The following is an 18086-nucleotide window of genomic DNA, read 5'->3' as shown; positions in this document are numbered from 1 at the left end:
TATGATAATGATATGGATATGATAATGATAAAACTATGGCCAATATCAGTGATTGGCCAGGCATGGTGGTTCATGCCTATAATCCCAGCACTTTGGGAGGCCAAGGTGGGTGGATCATGAGGTCAGGAGATTGAAGGCATCCTGGCCAACATGGTGAAACCCTGTCTCTACTAAAAAAAAATACAAAAATTAGCCAGGCGTGGTGGGGTATGCCTGTAGTCCGAGCTACTCAGGAGACTGAGGTAGGAGAATGGCTTGAACCTGGGAGGCAGAGGTTGTAGTGAGCCGAGATCTTGCCACTGCACTTCAGCCTGGTGACAGAGCAAGACTCCGTCTCAAAAAAAAAAAAATATATATATATATATATATGTGTGTGTGTGTATATATATATATATATGTGTGTGTGTGTATATATATATATATATAAAATCAGTGATTGCCAGGTCTCAAAGGAGAGGGTGGGATGAATAGACACAGATAATTTTTTTTTTTTGAGATGGAGTTTCATTCTTGTTGCCCTGGCTGGAATGCAATGGCACGATCTCAGCTCACTGCCACCTCTGCCTCCTGGGTTCAAGTGATTCTCCTGCCTCAGCCTCCTGAGTAGCTGGGATTACAGGCCCCCACCACCATGCCTGGCTAATTTTGTATCTTTAGTAGAGACAGGGTTTCACCTTGTTCGTCAGGCTGGTTTCGAACTCCTGACCTCAGGTGATCTGCCTGCCTCAGCCTCCCAAAGTTCTGGGATTACAGGCGTGAGCCACCACGCTCAGCCCACAGAGAATTTTAGGGCAGTAAAACTACTCTGTATGATACCACAATGGTAGATACAGGTCATTGAACACTTGTCAAAACTCACAGAATGTACAACACCGAGAGTGAACTCTAATGCAAACTATGGACTTTGGTGATAATCACGCATCTCTATAGGTTCATTGATGGTAACAAAGGCACTTCTCTGGTATAGGTTGTTGATAATGGAGAGGCTGTGCATGTGTGATGGCAGAGGATATATGGGAATTCTGTTCTTCCTGATCAATTTTGCTGTAAACAAGAAACTACTCTAAAAACAGTCTATTTGTGAAAAAGTACAGAATGGAATTAATCACTCTAGGAGAAAAATTAAGAAAATAGAAACAACAACCATAAAAATGTAGACTATCACTAGAACCAAGATTTTTGAAGTGGTGAGTGTGATCAGTAATGTTAGCAGAGGCCAGGCACGGTGGCTCATGCCTGTAATCCCAGCACTTTGGGAGGCGAGGCAGGCGGATCAGTAGGTCAAGAGATTGAGACCATCCTGGCCAACATGGTGAAACCCTGTCTCGACTAAAAATACAAAAATTAGCTGGGCGTGGTGGCACACGCCTGTAGTCCCAGCTACTCGGGAGGCTGAGGCAGGAGAACTACTTGAACCCAGGAGGCAGAGGTGGCAGTGAGCTGAGATCGTGCCACTGCACTGCAGCCTGGCGAAAGAGCAAGACTCCGTCTCAAAAAAAAAAAAAAAAGAGTGTTATCAGAAAAAGGCTTCTGAACGTTCTAAAAATGATTTTAACATTACAGACATATACTTAGATCAAGCATGTCTATCATTACTCATCCAGAATAGCGTAATTTAAGCAAAGAAAGGCAGAGAAAGAGGGACAATGCCAGGTTCTGATGAAGAATACAATGAAAGGATTGTCTTATAATTTGAAACATTTGGAGAAAGAAGCCTATTAGAATTAAATGTATTCAATATACTAGAGTCAAGATCATCAAACAATTTAGTTTTAAAAGTTTGGTGGAAAATGAAGCGCAATTTAAAATTCTTTATTTTAACTGAGTGTTTCCAGAAAACAGTTTTCTCTCTCACAAAAAGAAGCACAGTATAATCTCAAAAAGGTTTTAAAGGAAAAACATAAAAATATATAAATAAGTAATTTTAAAGCCCTAAATTGGCTCAGTTTTATAAAATACTGGTAGCATCCTCATTTTATCTGTAACGCCTCTATTCAACCCCCTAAAACTTCTCTATAAAAAGATAAATGTATGCAATAGAAAGGAAGCAATTCTCTCCTCCAAAATCGCAAGATCGGTTATGCTTCCATTTCCTCCACCTCCAGCTAAGTCAATCTCTGTGGCTGCTGAACTATAATTTGACCCCAGGACTGCTGTGAAATCTGTCTGTTGACCAGTATAAGCAGTCCATCTTACAACAGGAAGGCCCAGACATAATAAAAAGGTGATTTGTTGCTGAATTTTCTCAAAAAGAAAATAAAAGAAACAAAGTCACAGAGGAAACCTGGCCAAAGAAAGTACAGCCTGTGAAAATTGTCAGCTGGACAGTGCCTAAGGCGTCTTTGAACTTGACCTTCAGCACAGGGTCTCTCATGTTACTGAGGAGCTGCTGCCACCTCATGGAGAACTGAGAGATCTCATTTTCCAAGCGCATGGGTTTCTAATAGCCAAATGATCTTTGACAAAATAAAGGCAATGCAATGAAGCAAGGGAAGTCTTTTCAAGAAATGTTGTTGGAACAATTGGAAATCCACACGCAAAAGAAAACCAATCTAGATAGAAATAACAATCATTTTCTAGATGCATGGATTCCGCAATCACTCATTTATATCTTGCCTTTTCTCTTTTGTTGGACTATTAAAAAGAAAGCATAACAACCACATGAATCTCACATAGAAAAGCCCATTCTCGTTGGGTGCAATTCTCCTAATGCAATTTTTGATAACCATAGTATTATATAGCACATGCATATGAAATAAATATCATCTCATTTTGAGTGATTACTGTGTGGATTTAGATCTATCATCAGTCAAATTATGTTCCCCAAACTGACTGCAGAGAAATAGCCTAACACCGACAGGCTACAATTCTGCCCTGAATATACACTTTACAAAGCTAATAGCTAAATTGCAAAATTTAGAGAATAACAAAATTTAAAGGGTCTTGATGCTCCTTTTCCACCTTCCCTGCAACATCCTCACTGAAAATCAAAAGATCTTTCCTTCTTGTTTTTTGTATTATTGTCTCTCAACTTTTTTTTTGTTTTGTTTGTTTGTTTGTTTGTTTGAGACGGTGTCTCGCTCTGTCGCCCAGGTGGGAGTGCAGTGGCGCGATCTCGGGTCACCGCAACCTCCGCTTCCCGAGTTCAAGCGATTCTCCTTCCTCAGCCTCCGGAGTAGGTGGGACTACAGGCGCGCGCCACTACCCCCGGCTAATTTTTGTATTTTTAGTAGAGACGGGGTTTCGCCATGTTGGCCAGGCTGGTCTCAAACTCCTGACCTCAAGTGATCCGCTGGCGTCGGCCTCCCAAAGTGCTGGGATTACAGGGGTGAGCCACCACGCTCGGCCGTCTCTCAACTTTCAAGTTCTGTTTTAAGCCACGTGATCCGAGCAATAGAAATGGGCAAGTATTTCTAGCTTGGTGCAGTGTTTCATGCCTGTAATCCCAACACTCGAGAAGTCCAAGGTGGGAGAATCCCTTAAGGCTGGGAGTTCAAGATCATTCTGGGCAACATAGCAAGACCTGGGCTCTACAAAAAAAAAAAAAAAAAAAAAATTCAGGAGGTCAAGGCTGCAGTGAGCTATGATTGTGTCATTGCACTCCAGCCTGGGCGACAAAGTGAGACCTTGTCTCAATTCTTCAAAAAAATGAAGATAAGAAATGGGCAAGCCCAAGAACTAAAATAAAATTATAAATTCATTTCCAAGGAGCTTTTATATCTTACTCGCAGAGAAAAACAGTGTTGGGTGTTTTTGTAGAAGTGCCATTGTGTGGATTTTGATCTAGAAAAAATTACCTCAAAGCGTAAAATGTAATTTTTATGAATGATATTCTTCACTGGAGACAGAATGGGATTTCTAATAATTGCATCTTCATCATTTGAAACTCGGTGAGTTTTGGCATTTCCATGGTTTTTGTTTGTTGGTTTTTAATGCTTTAAGCAGGTACTGTCCCCTAGGAAATTTGTAGATAAAAGCAAGTTACTTACAAATTTGTTCACCTAATTTTGATCCCACCCCAGCTCTGTACTCTGGGCTCACACTTCAACAAATCTTAGCAAAGTTTAAAAACAAATCTGAATTTCCATATTTGTATTTCACATGTCCTTCAAATATTTAGAAAGTTGGAAGAGAAAATCTGAAAGTAAAATGTCTGTTTTCAATTTCTTCACCACGGTGAGTTTGCATAGAAACTTAAGGAACCTCCCAAAATAAGTTATAAAATAATAGGTTATACCACAAAAATGTGTATAGATGCACACATACACACACACACACACACAGACACTCACACAGTAGGACTTCAGTGGGTGTTTATCATATTACTGTTTACAATGTAGCTATGTTACCTATATTCTTTTATAAATATGAAAATTTTATTAAAAATGAAATAAAAAAGACACATGATGGTAAGATTATCGGATTAGACAAAATTCAAGGCTGAAGCTAATTAAACAAGAAAAAGAGGGAATATTATGTAATGGCAAAAGATGCAACAATAAAGAATATACACATTGTATTTCTTCGTGAACTAAATAACATAAAGCTAAAAATTCCAAAACTATAAGAATGTGATAAAATCATCTGTCATGATAATAACCTTAATACAACTCTTTCAGAATTTGACAAAGTACACAAAGTTACAATGTTATAGAAGATGTGAATAATATGTGTTTTACTTAATACGCATGTCTGTATAAAACGTTGTATTCCACAAATCCTATAAATTAAACTTCTTATATGTATGAAGTAGCTTTAAAAATCAGTCAAGGCCAGGCACGGTGGCTCACACCTGTAATCCCAGCACTTTGGGAGGCCAAGGCGGGTGGATCACCTGAGGTCAGGAGTTCGAGACCAGCCTGGCCAACATGGCAAAACCCCATCTCTACTAAAAATACAAAAATTAGCTGGGCGTGGTGGTGGGCACCTGTAGTCCCAGCTACTCAGAAGGCTGAGGCAGAAGAATCGTGTGAACCTGGGAGGTGGAGGTTATAGTGAGCTGAGATTGCACCAGTGCACTCCAGCCTGGGTGACAGAGTAAGACTCCATCTCAAAAAAAAAAAAAGTCAGTCAAAATTCCAACTCTATTTGTTAGCTTTGTGACCTTGGAAAAGTTCTTTAATCTTTCTAAATTCCTGTTTCTGTCTCTGTAAAATAAAAACTGTCACACTTACTCACTTGACTGTTGCGAAGGTTTAAATGATTAATAGGAGTAAAAGCCAAGCATGGGACCTAGCACTTACAAAACAGTAAATAACAGTGTTTTTTCTTTCTGTTATCATATTTCTTCCTGGTCGTCATCTTCTCCAACTTGAATGCTAAGTACTTTTCACTCCATCTTCATATCACACCTCTCTATTACTTGGAAAAATTTTAGATGCCACAAACTGGGCTACCCAACATACTCCAACATCATTGCAGCTTCGAATCAGAGTCAGGCAGTTTTATAGACCAGCATGTCCAATGAACTGGTCTTGCCCTTAGCCGCGCTGTACTATCCAACTGTAAGTCTAAAATAAGTAATCACAAAATATTAACAAACCAGTCAGAAAAAAAAAAAAAAACACTGAATTCTTGGCCACAAAGAAAACCTTAACGAATTTCAAAAAATAGAGAGATTTTATGTCTCACGTTCTCTAACCATAACTGAATTATAAACTAGAAGTTTACAACAAGAAGGAAAATAATAGCCTAAAGGCAGAACAATATGAAATTAAGGCATACTCTTCAAAATAGTTCCTATCCAAAGAGGTACTTAAAACTGATATTACAGTCTGGGCAAGATGGCTCACGTTTGGAATCCCAGCACTTTGGGAGGTCAAGGCAGGAGGATTGCTTAGGACCAGGAGTTTGAAACCAGCCTGGACAACATGGTGAAACCTCATCTCTACAAAAAATTAAAAATTAGCCAGGTGTGGTGGCACAAGACTGTAAGCCCAGCTATTTGGGAAGCTGAGGTGGGAGATCACTTGAGCCCGGAACGTAGAGGCTGTAGTGAGCCATGATTGTGCCATTGCATTCAGCCTAAACAACAGAGTGAGACCCTGTCTCAAAAAAAAAAAAAACCACAAAAAAAACCCACTGATACTATGAATAAAAAGAATACTTGATATAAAAATATCTAGGCATAGCTAAACTCTATACTACAGTAGGAAATATCTTAAATGCTTCTATTACTAAAAAGAAAAACTAACAATAAATAAACTAAGTAAGCCAACTAACTAACTTTCTAAAAATTATGATAAATCAAAAGAAAGTCAAAGAGAATGAAAAATCAAGGATATTGACCAACCAACCACACTTCTGGCCACACAGTATCTGTACACAATTGTTCATAGCAGCTTTATTTGTAATAGCCAAGAACAGAAAACAATCAAAATGTCCTACGACAGGTGAATGATTAAATCTATCTGTGGAACATACATGCCTTGAAATACTACTTAGCAATAAAAACAAGTTGTTGATATGCCCGACAACTTGCATTAATATCATGAGCATTATGCCAAGTGGTAAAAGCTAATCTTAAAAGATCACATGCTGGCTGGGCACACTGGCTCACATCTGTAATCCTAACACTTTGAGAGGCCAATCACTTAAGGCCAGGAGTTCGAGACCAGCCTAGGCAAAATAGCAAGACCCTGCCTCTAAAAAAAAAAATTTTAATTAGTTGGGCATGGTGGCATGCACCTGTAGTCATAGCTACTCAGGAGGCTGAGGAGGGAGGATCACTTGAGCCCAGAAATTCAAGGCTGCAGTGAGTTATGATCACACCACTGCACGCCAGCCTGGGTGACAGACAAGATCCTGTCTCTAAAAAGAAAAAAGTAATTTTAAAAATCACATACGATATGATTCCATTTATATGATACTTTTGAAATGACAAAATTATCTATATGGAGAACAAATTAGTAGTTTCCAAAGGTTAGGGAAAGTAAGAGAAGGAGGAAGCAGGATTGTAAAGGGACAGAACAAAAGAGACCTTTGCGGGAATGAGCCTGTTCCGTATCTTGATTGTGGTAGTGACTACACTAATCCACACATGTGATCAAATGGCCCAGAAGTACATACGTGCCTTGTACTAAGGTTGATCTCCTAGTTTTGATATGTAAGCCATAACCATTGGGAAAACTGGATCAAGGGTACATGGGAATGCTCTGTATTATCTTTATAACTTCTCATGGATCTATAATTAGCTCAAAAAAGATTTTTTTTAAAAAAGATGAAATTTTAAAATAAAAAGTATTCAAAAGGTATTTTAAAGTTTTTAAATAAAATCTTGGTTTTTGAAAACATGAATGAAACAGATTAAACCTCCAACAAGGCTGAACAAGGGGGAAAAAGAGAGATTATGGAAAATATACAAGTAGGAAGAAGAAATAAGATATTATCGCAACTACAGGTGATATTAAAAGTAAGAGACATGATATACACAATTCAGTGACAATACATTTGGAAACTTAGGGTAAACTGATCTACTATGGGCCAGACACGTTTTTAGGTAAGGTCTCCCTGGATAATCACATAATTTTTGCTCACGGAATCCCCAGGAGGCACCATTCCCATAGAACACAATGGAACCCCCTAGAAATCTACAGGGGGAGTACAACTGTCTATGAACTGAGGCAGTCTATGAACTGCCTCATTATAGGAGCTTAATGTAGATCAATTTACAAGACCCCATCTATGCCTTTCTGCAGCATATAGATGCAAAAGCTATAAATACACATATGAGTAAGTCGAATCCAGCAGTGCATTGAAAAAAATACAACATGGACAAGATACATTCCAAGAATGTAAAGATGGTTTTGAAATAGAAAATCTTCAACATAATTCATTATATAAACTAGCAACAAAACCATCTGATTACATCAATAGTTGGCAAAAAAAAAAAGAACCTGAAAAAATTTAGCTGCTATTCCAAAAAAGATTAAAGTAAAATATTAAAATAATACAGTTAACTCAATATTCTAAAATAGTAAAGACTATTTCTTGAAATAAAAGAAAAAAAAAAGCAAATGGTACCTTAAAAGACAAAGTACTAAAACTACTGTTATAAAACAGGAACAGACAAAATTATCTTTACTCACACATATTGTGATAAACCTAAAAAACAAGAAACACTAAAAAGAGATTAGCATTAGTAGCAAATTTGGTAAGACGCTGTTATAAGAAATACATAAACAGTAATTTTTTTCTTTTTATGGAGAAAAATAAATGAGAAATGGAAATGGAAAAAAACCTGGACACACGATAGTAACAACATATGATAAAATACCTAGAAATACATTAACAAATGTAGCTAGACAGTCTATATGAAGGAAACTCTAAAATTTTATTAACAGACATAAAACAAGAACTGAATCAATGGAAAGGTATGTCATGTTTCTGGATAGGAAGACTTTTTAAAATGTCACTTTTATAAATTAATACATAAATTTAATGCAGCTCCTGTCAGGATTCCAAAGGACTTTATTTTGTAACTGGGTAAAATGCTTGCCAAAATAGTAGTTACTAAAAAAAAAAAAAAAATAGAGGAGAACTTAATTTATAAATATACTGTAAATCAAAATGGTTGTGATTTTGGCATAGGACTATGTCAGTGAACAGAACAGAATCTAGAAACAGACTCGACTGTATATGGGAACTTACTCTTTGAAGAAACAGAAACTATCATTCTCAGCAAACTATCGCAAGGACAAAAAACCAAACACCGCATGTTCTCACTCATAGGTGGGAATTGAACAATGAGAACACATGGACACAGGAGGGGGAACATCACACACCCGGGCCTGTCGTGGGGTGGGGGGAGGGGGGAGGGGTAGCATTAGGAGACATACCTAATGTTATATGAGGAGTTAATGGATGCAGCACACCAACATGGCACATGTATACATATGTAACAAACCTGCACGTTGTGCACACGTACCCTAAAACTTAAAGTATAATTAAAAAAAAAATGATTCATCCAGCACCGGGGCCTCCTCCCTTTCAACTTTATCCCAGGTTATAACCTGGACCTACCCTCAATGTCTGAATGTCAAACATCTCTCTGACATTTCTTTCCAGGTCCCTTGCCTGAGTATATCTAGGCTGAAATATTTGGCCACGTTAGGAACACCCGCCCTTTGGTTCTATCTACTTTTTTCGCCCTCCATCATCAACTTCTCACTGACCTCACTTCTCTCTTTAACCAGTTGAGATTCCATAATGCATCATTATAATTTGTCCCTTGTGTTTACTTTTAGATAACTTGTGGGGATGGACCTATCCCCATTTCGCTCCCTTAGGAAAATCCCAGCCCTGCTTAAATTCAACTTTTTACCCACTCTGTGTCCCTAGATGAACATGCCTAGAAAAACACACAGAATTAAACTGACTGGCCTCTATTTTTGACCACACATTTTAAAAAATCACTTTGCACTACTGATGTTATATTACCCTAATAGAGTTTCTTTCCTATTGTCTTAGATAATTATTTCCCATTTTCTCTTTTCTCAAATCCTCTCTTCCATTTACATTAGTGATGATCTTGCTTTTTACATGAATAACACAGAAGCAATCAGAAGACAACTCTCACATCCTCCTACCCGAAACCTACAAGTCTGTCCATATGTGTGCTCCCCTGCGGTCTTGCCATCTGATAAGAGGGCTGCACTATCTCTGCTCCTGTCTGAGGTCACTGTCTCCACTCAAGAAGTAGATCCCATTCCTTCTTACCTACTAAAGAGCTTTGTTCCTACCAGTTTCCCTTTTCATGACTGTTATTTTCTTTCTAGTAGATCATTTCTGATGCAGGGCAGGTGAGCCCCCAAACTGGGGGTTAGCCCAGGGGACCTCTTGACTTCGCCCAGAAAAGAATTTAACAGCAAGTCAGTGATGTTGGACAGTAATTTTACTGAAGCAGCAGTACACGGCAGCAGCAGAGGGACTGCTCCTTGTGGAATGGGGCTACCCATCGGCAGTGCACCCGGAGCAGCAGCCCAGGGGCAGTACTGCAGTCATATTTATACCAACTTTAAATCATATGCAAATTAATGGACAGGTTATTTAGAAATTTCTAGAAAAAGGGTGGTAACTTCTGAGTGTTGCCATGGCAGTGGTGAACTGACATGGCACTGGTGGACGCGTCTTATGGAGAGGTGCTTTCACCTGTTCCATACAGCCAGTCTTCAATCTGGTCCAGAGTAAATTCCTGCCGCGTATCTCACTGTCTCATTCCCATCAACACAAAAGCATTCTGTAACATCTCCCTTTTTCTCTCTTCCTAGGCCCACTTACCCTCTCCTCACTTCCAGCTAGGACTCTATTCCAACAAGACGTCTATTCTCTCTGCCTCCACTTGCTTCTTTCCCTATCTTCCTTTAACCCACTCTCTCTAGGCTTTCATTCCACCCACCTCTGAAATCTGTCAGTCACCAGTGACCTCCACATTACCAAATCCAAATGTGAATTCCCTGTTCCTATATGTCTCAGCTCTCAGCAGCAGGGGATAGTGTCTAAAAGCACTTTACACCAGAGGACAAGAATCTGGTCTTGAATCAACTGTAAAAATATGGGCAAGTTACTTACCTCCCTGTGCCAAGGTTTCCTCATTTGTAAAAGGATGATGATCATACTACCCTAACACTATATTATAGGGTCGTGGAAGGATTCTGTGATTTAATATGTATAAAGCACATAGACCATGTCTGGCACAACATAACAATTCAATAAATGTTGGCTATTATTAGTATTGATTGTTCGCTTCTTCTTGAAACCTTTTTTTAGACTGACTTCTAGGATACCACACACCCCGGATTTTTCTGGCAACTTCCCAGTCTCCTTTGCTGACTCTTTCTTCTCCTGTCTAAACAGCAAAGCATTCTAGGATTACTTAGCACTTTCTTATTATCTATCTATTTTATAGATATATTCTCCCCTTGGTGATCTCCTATATATCTCATGTGTCTATGGCTTTAAATTTCATCTATGTGCTAATAATCCTCAAATATATATTTCCAGATCTCTATTCTCTCCTGAGCCCCAGACTCTTATACGCTTATATTCAAATATCTATTCAAGGCCGGGTGCGGTGGCTCTCGCCTGTAATCCCAGCACTTTGGGAGGCCAAGGTAGGTGGATCACCTGAGGTCGGGAGTTGGAGACCAGCCCAACCAACATAGAGAAACCCTGTCTCTACTAAAAATACAAAAGTTAGCCAGGCGTGGTGGCACATGCCTGTAATCCCAGCCACTCGGCTACTTGGGAGGCTGAGGCAGGAGAATCGCTTGAACCTGGGAGGCAGAGGTTGCGGTAAGCCAAGATTGCACCATTGCACTCCAGCCTGAGCAACAAGAGCAAAAACTCCATCTCAAAAAATAAATAAATAAATAAATAAATAAATAAATAAATGCAAAACAAAACAAAACAAAACAAAAAACCTCTATTCAAATTTCCACTAGGATATCTAACAGGCAACTCAAATTTAGTAAGTGCAAAATAATTTTTCCCCAAGTCTGTTTCTCCCTCCATATTTCCCATCTTATAATGGAGCACCGTTACCCAGTTGCTAATGCTAAACACCCAGGAATCATCCTTTGATTCCTCTCTTTTCCTCATCCAGTCTCTTAGCAGGTTTTATTGTATTTACCTTCAGAATACATCTTGGATCTGACCACTTCTCACTACCACCCTTAGTCCAATCCACCATCATCCCTTCGTTAGACTTAAGCAACACCCTCCTCATAGATCTTTCACTCTTGCTCCCAAATACCAGTTTAGCAAATATTTTGAAACAAGTATCATCACATTACTTCTATGGCAAAGTTGGTTAATTATCTTCCCAATAACCACCTAACACTTCTTCCTTACTGCCACCGGAGACAGCAATGTGCCTAACCTAGATTATATTTTCTAGCTTTTTTTGTTAGGTGTGGCCAGGAGATTACATTCCAGCCAGTGAAATAAATGGGAACAGTATACATATATCTTCAGGAAGTTCCCCCAAAAGACAACTGACTCAGTAGAGAGTGTGCCCTTTTGTCTTCCTCTCTTTTCTGCTGCCTGGAATATGGATGTGATAAACAGAGCTCTCCCACCCTGCAGCCACTTTGGACCATGAGGTAGTCTTGAGGATGGATAGAAATGGCCAGTAGAGTCACTCTCAACAGTCCTGAATGATCATTTTTGGACTTCTCTGGTATGAGAAAACGAACCCTTGCACATTTAAACAATTATTATTCTGAATTTTCAGTTAATATACATCCAAACCTAATCCTAAATAATACAACTCCTCTGTTTTTTCTTAGTCACGCTAGTTAACATATCCACCACTTCATGTACTTATTTTTCTGTGGTGAGAACTTTTTTATTGGTACGTAATTTTTGTATGTATTTATGGAAAACAAATGATATTTTCATACATGTATAAAATGTGCAATAATCAAGTTATTTGATCATTCAGGCTACCCATCACCTCAAGCATTTATCATTTCTTTGTGGTGAGAACATTCAATATCCCCTCTTCTAGCTATCTTGAAATATACAATATAGTGTTAACTATAGTCACCCTACTGTGCTATTGAACATTGGAAATTATTTCTTCTATCTGTATTTTTGTAACCCTTAACCAACTTCTCTTCATCCTCCTGCCCATCTTCCCTTTCCAGCCTCTGGTAACTATCATTCTACTCTCTACCTCTGTTAGATCAACTTTTTTAGCTCCCACATATGAGTGAGAACATTCAATATTTGTCTTTCTGTGCCTGGTTTATTTCACTTAACATAATAACCTCCAGTTCCAACCATGTTGCTGCAAATGATTTCATTCTTTTTTATGGTCTAACAGTATTCCTCTTTCTTTATCCATTCATCCACTGATAGACACTTAGGTTGATTCCATATTTTGGCTATTGTGAATAGTGCTGCAATAAACACTGGAATGCAGATATTCCTTTCATAGACTGATTTCTTTTCCTTTGAATAAATACCCAGTGGTGGAATTGCTGGATCAAATGGTAGTTCTATTTTTAGTTTTTTTGAGAAATCTCCATTCCATGGTCGCTGTGCTAATTTACATTTCCACCAACAGTGTAGAAGAGTTCCCTTTTCTCTGCATCTTCACCAGCATTTATTTTTGTCTTTTTGATAATTGCCATTCTAAAAGGTGTGAAATAATGTCTCATTATGGTTTTGATTTGCATTTCCCTGATTAGTGTTGTTGAGCATTTCTTTTTCATATACCTATTGGCCATTTGTATGTCTTCTTTTGAGAAGAGTTTACTCAGATCCTTTGCCTACTTTTTAATGGGATCATTTGTTTTGCGTTTGTAACTTCTGTATTTAAAGCTCTTCAGTGGTTTCCCATCACACTCAGCATAACATCCAAACTCCACAAAGGATCTACATGGTCTGACTCCTGCTTCCTTCTTCCAACACCTTCCTGCTCACTTTCTGTGCTACATAAACACCGGCCTTGTTATTCCCTGAACTCACCAAGCAGGATCTGCTCAGGCCCTTTCACATTTGCCAGTCCTTCTCCAGTAAACTCTCTTCTCCCACATGTAGGCATATGCGTAGCAATATCTTTTCTTGTTGACTAGAGTCTCTGCTCAAATGTCACTTGCCCAGAGGGGACTTGCTTGAGACTGATACACTTTTTATCCAGTTAGTGTGGTCTATTTTCTTCCCACTCTTATTTCAAAATCATGTAATTAATCTTTTTACTCTCTTTTCCACCCTACTGCATACACTAACATGAGGACATTGACTCCGCTTTATTCACCACTCTATCCCTAGGACTTAGAACCGTGCCTGGCAAATAGGAGGTCTGAAATAAATCTTTGCTGAATAAATCAACAAGTTATGGAATTTCTATTCAGGGAGAAAAGATTAAATTGTGTTGGCACAGTTTGCTATCTGCCTGGAAGAAAATAAACATCATAAAAACACCATAAACACAAATAAATTCCAGATGGATTACATAATAAAATGTGAAGACAAATAAGCAAACAACAAAACTATGAACATAGTAGGAAAAACATGTTTGAGAATGGCTGTATAACCTTGGGATGGGGTTGCCTTCTTAACTAAAAGGGAAACAGGAAAGCCATAAAGGATTAATAATGTCGTCCACACAAAAGTGAAATAATTAAATTTAAGAGCTAAAAAACAAATGATTGACCAGGTGCAGCGGCTCACACCTGTAATCCTAGCACTTTGGGAGGCCAAGGCAGTGGATTACTTGAGCTCAGGAGTTCAAGACCAACCTAGGCAACACAGTGAAACCCTCATCTCCAAAATGAAAACAAAAAACCCAAATGACTGCTCTGAACCATTGCGCCCTGCCAAGAACAAATGCTCTGTCTCTGACAAGGACATGAGTTGGTTCTTATGCCCTCTCTGAGAACATGTTTAAAATATATTTTAAACATTAAAGAACTTTGGGAGGCCGAGGCGGGCAGACCACGAGGTCAGGAGATCGAGACCATCCTGGCTAACACGGTGAAACCCCATCTCTACTAAAAATACAAAAAATTAGCCAGGCGTGGTGGCGGGCGCCTGTAGTCCCAGCTACTCGGGAGGCTGAGGCAGGAGAATGGTGTGAACCCAGGAGGTGGAGGTTGCAGTGAGCAGAGATCAGGCCACTGCACTCCACCCTGGGCAACAGAGCGAGCCTCCATCTCAAAAAAAAAAAAAAAAAAAAAAATTAAAGAAAAGAACAAATCTTTGTTGTTGTTGTTGTTGTTTTTGTGAGGGAGTCTTGCTCTGTCACCCAGGCTGGAGTGCAGTGGCGCAATCTCGGCTCACTGCAACCTCTGCCTCCTGGGTTCAAGTGATTCTCCTGCCTCCCACGTAGCTGGGACTACAGGCGACCACCACTGTGCTTGGCTAATTTTTGCATTTTTAGTAGAGATGGAGTTCTACCAGGTTGGTCAGAACGCTTTCAGACTCCTGACCTCAAGTGAACTGCCCACCTTGGCCTCCCAAAGTGCTGGGATTACAGGTGTGAACCATTGCGCCCAGCCAAGAACAAATCTTAATAGTAAAGGGCTGAGGCAGAAGGATCACCTGAGCCCAGGAGGTCAAGACCAGCCTGGGCAACATAGAGACCCTATCTCTCCAAAAAGTAGAAAAATTTGCAGGGCATGGTAGTGCCTACCTGTAGTCCCCACTACTTGGGAGGCTGAGATGGGATGATTGCATGAGCCCAGGAAGCTGCAGTGAGCTATGATAGCAGCATTGCACTCCTGCCTGGGCAACAGGGCGAGATCCTAAGTAAAAATAAAATAGTGAAGGCAGCAAAGAATATCATCCTATGAGATATTTCTACAGATTTATGCAAGATAGAGGCCTCTAATAGATAAAGGAAGAGAAAAAGGAAGTCTAGAACACGTAGGTAGACACTGCAGAGTGATGAGAGCCAACCTGCCTCGGGGTGGCCAGGAAAGCCCTGATCAGTGTCAGGTATAGTACAGCTGGGAGGAAGGAGACCAAACATAATCACAAGGAAACTTTCTGGTAATACGAATATTCTGTATCTTAACTGACAGTGGTTCTTTAGGGAGTGGGGAGGACAGGGTCTCACTCTTGCCAGGCTGGAGTGTAGTGGCACAATCACAACTCACTGCCGCCTTGAACTGGGTTGCTCAGACAATCCTCTCACCTCAGCCTCTGGAGTAGTGGAAACCACAGCTGCACCACAATATGCCTGGCTATTTTTTTTTTTATATAGTTTTTTGTAGAGACGAGATCCCACTATGTTGCCCAAGCTTGTCTGGAACTCTTGGGCTCAAGCAATCTTCCTGCCTCAGCCTCCCAAAGTGCTGGGATTACAGCCGTGAGCCACCACACCCGGCCTTGATTGTGATAGTATTTATACAAGTGCATATATTTATTAAAACTCATCAAGATGTAGCCTTATGTAATCAAAGTAGATTACAGTACTTATGGGAATTTCACCTAAGGCAATAAACATAAACACTGAAAAATTACAAATTGCATTTTTGCTATTTTGCCTAGAAAATCAAAGAAACCCTAGTTAAACCAAAGCACCAAATGAAAGAAATTAATTAGGTGTCTCAATAAACTTAGAAAAGTCTATAGCTTTTCTTTATTAGTGACAACTACATAGAATTCTGAAATGAAGAAAACCTATGTTCTATTCACACTGACAAAACAAAATTCATAGGGATAATTTTAATAAAGAAGGTATAGGTCCTATGTGAAGAAAACCATAAACTACTAAAAACATAGAATCTGAATACAGAAAGATACCCCATGTATCCTCATGGCAAGTCTTGTAACTAAATTATCAGTTTTCTCACAATTAATGCAGGAATATCATGTAATCCTAATTAGAATCCTGATTTTAAAAAAACTAACCAAAAATTAAATTTTTGCTTTTTAAAACTTTTAAGGATGCAAAACTTCAAACAAATTCAAAAGACAAGTCACTGGGTGAAGATGTCAGCAATACATATTAATGACAAAAGATTAGTAACCATATTCCATTAAAAGAAATAAACCTCCTTCATATGAATATTTTTTTAAAGGACCCACCAAAAGGAAAAATGGGTGAGGGATCATTTTGAAGATTCATATGTGAAGAAAAAAAAATAAAGCACATAAAAGGATTTGCCTTATAAGCCATATACTATGTTTTCTGTTATCTAAATCCATGATCAAGACTTTTGCTTTACCAAACCCCTGTGGCAGTCTGATGAAACCCGCAGAGCTATTTTAAGAATGCTTTTTAAAACATAAAATACACAGGATTAAAGAAAAACCAATTATACTAAAATACATTACTTTCCAAGGTTAAGAGCCCCTAAAATAGAAGGTCAAAGTAGATTACAGTACTTATGGGAATTTCATCTAGGGCAATAGCAGTACTTCAGCTCAGTAGGAAAAGGCAGGCTTATTTCATGTTTTGTGCAGAACAACAAGCTACATGTATGAAGAAGAATGAGATGGCTCCTTATCCTGTGCCATAAACAAGTGAATTCCAAGGGATTCAAGATTTTAAAAGAAAAAATAAAATAAAAATCTCAGAAGAGGTTAAGGAAACTATGTCAAATTTAAGAGTTGAAGAACTCAGAAGCAATAAAACATTTTTTTTAATTGTAAGGAAAATATAGTATAAACAAAATTTAAAAAGGCTTAGGTTAGAAAAAATGCTTATAACATACACATTTAGATTAATATCTGCAGTATACAAAAAATTCATATAATAAAACAACAAAAAACTGAACAGAGAAACTGGCAAAGGATATAAATAATCATTTCAAAAAAGAGTCCACAAACATGAAAACGACTGCAGAAAATGCAAACTAAGTTACACTCAAAAGTTACACCTGGCCAGGCACGATGGCTTGTGCCTATAATCCCAGCACTTTGGGAGGCTGAGGGGGGGGCAGATCACCTGAGGTCAGGAGTTCGAGACCAGCCTGGCCAACATGGTGAAACCCCATCTCTACTAAAAATATAAAAATTCATCAGGCATGGTGGCACATGCCTATAATCCCAGCTACTTGGGAGGCTGAGGCAGGAGAATCACTTGAACCCGGGATGCAGAGGTTGCAGTAAGCCGAGATTATGCCACTGTACTCCAGCCTGGGTGACAGAGTCAGACTCTGTCTCAAAAAAAATATATATATATACTCACTATCTGGGAAAGATTCATTTGTATTCCAAACCTCAGCATCACACAATATACCTTTGTAACAAACATGCACGTGTACTCCCGACTCTAAAATAAAAGTTGAAAAAAAAATTACATCTTATAGGTATCAAAGTAACTAAAATGTGGTAACACCTCAGGGCTGATGGGGAATGCAGGGGAAGTGATATGTCCATAGTTATTACACTAGTGGAAATGTAAAAGGTTACAGACTTTGGGAAGCTATTGACAAAATATATCAAAACTTAAACAATGCATTGTCTGATCTATGGATCCAACACATAGATATCTAACAAAAGGAAATGTGTACAAGGATATTTATAGTGGTACTACCTACAGTAGCAAAAAAACAGAAACAAGATAATTGCCCATTACTAGAGGAATAGTTGAATAAATTGTGGTATCCGACACATTAGAATTTTAATAT

This window comes from Pongo pygmaeus, chromosome 8, assembly GCF_028885625.2.
Source record: "Pongo pygmaeus isolate AG05252 chromosome 8, NHGRI_mPonPyg2-v2.0_pri, whole genome shotgun sequence".
Classification (NCBI taxonomy): domain Eukaryota; kingdom Metazoa; phylum Chordata; class Mammalia; order Primates; family Hominidae; genus Pongo; species Pongo pygmaeus.
The sequence above is the reverse complement of the archived record's forward strand: the minus strand, read 5'-3'. Positions refer to the sequence as shown.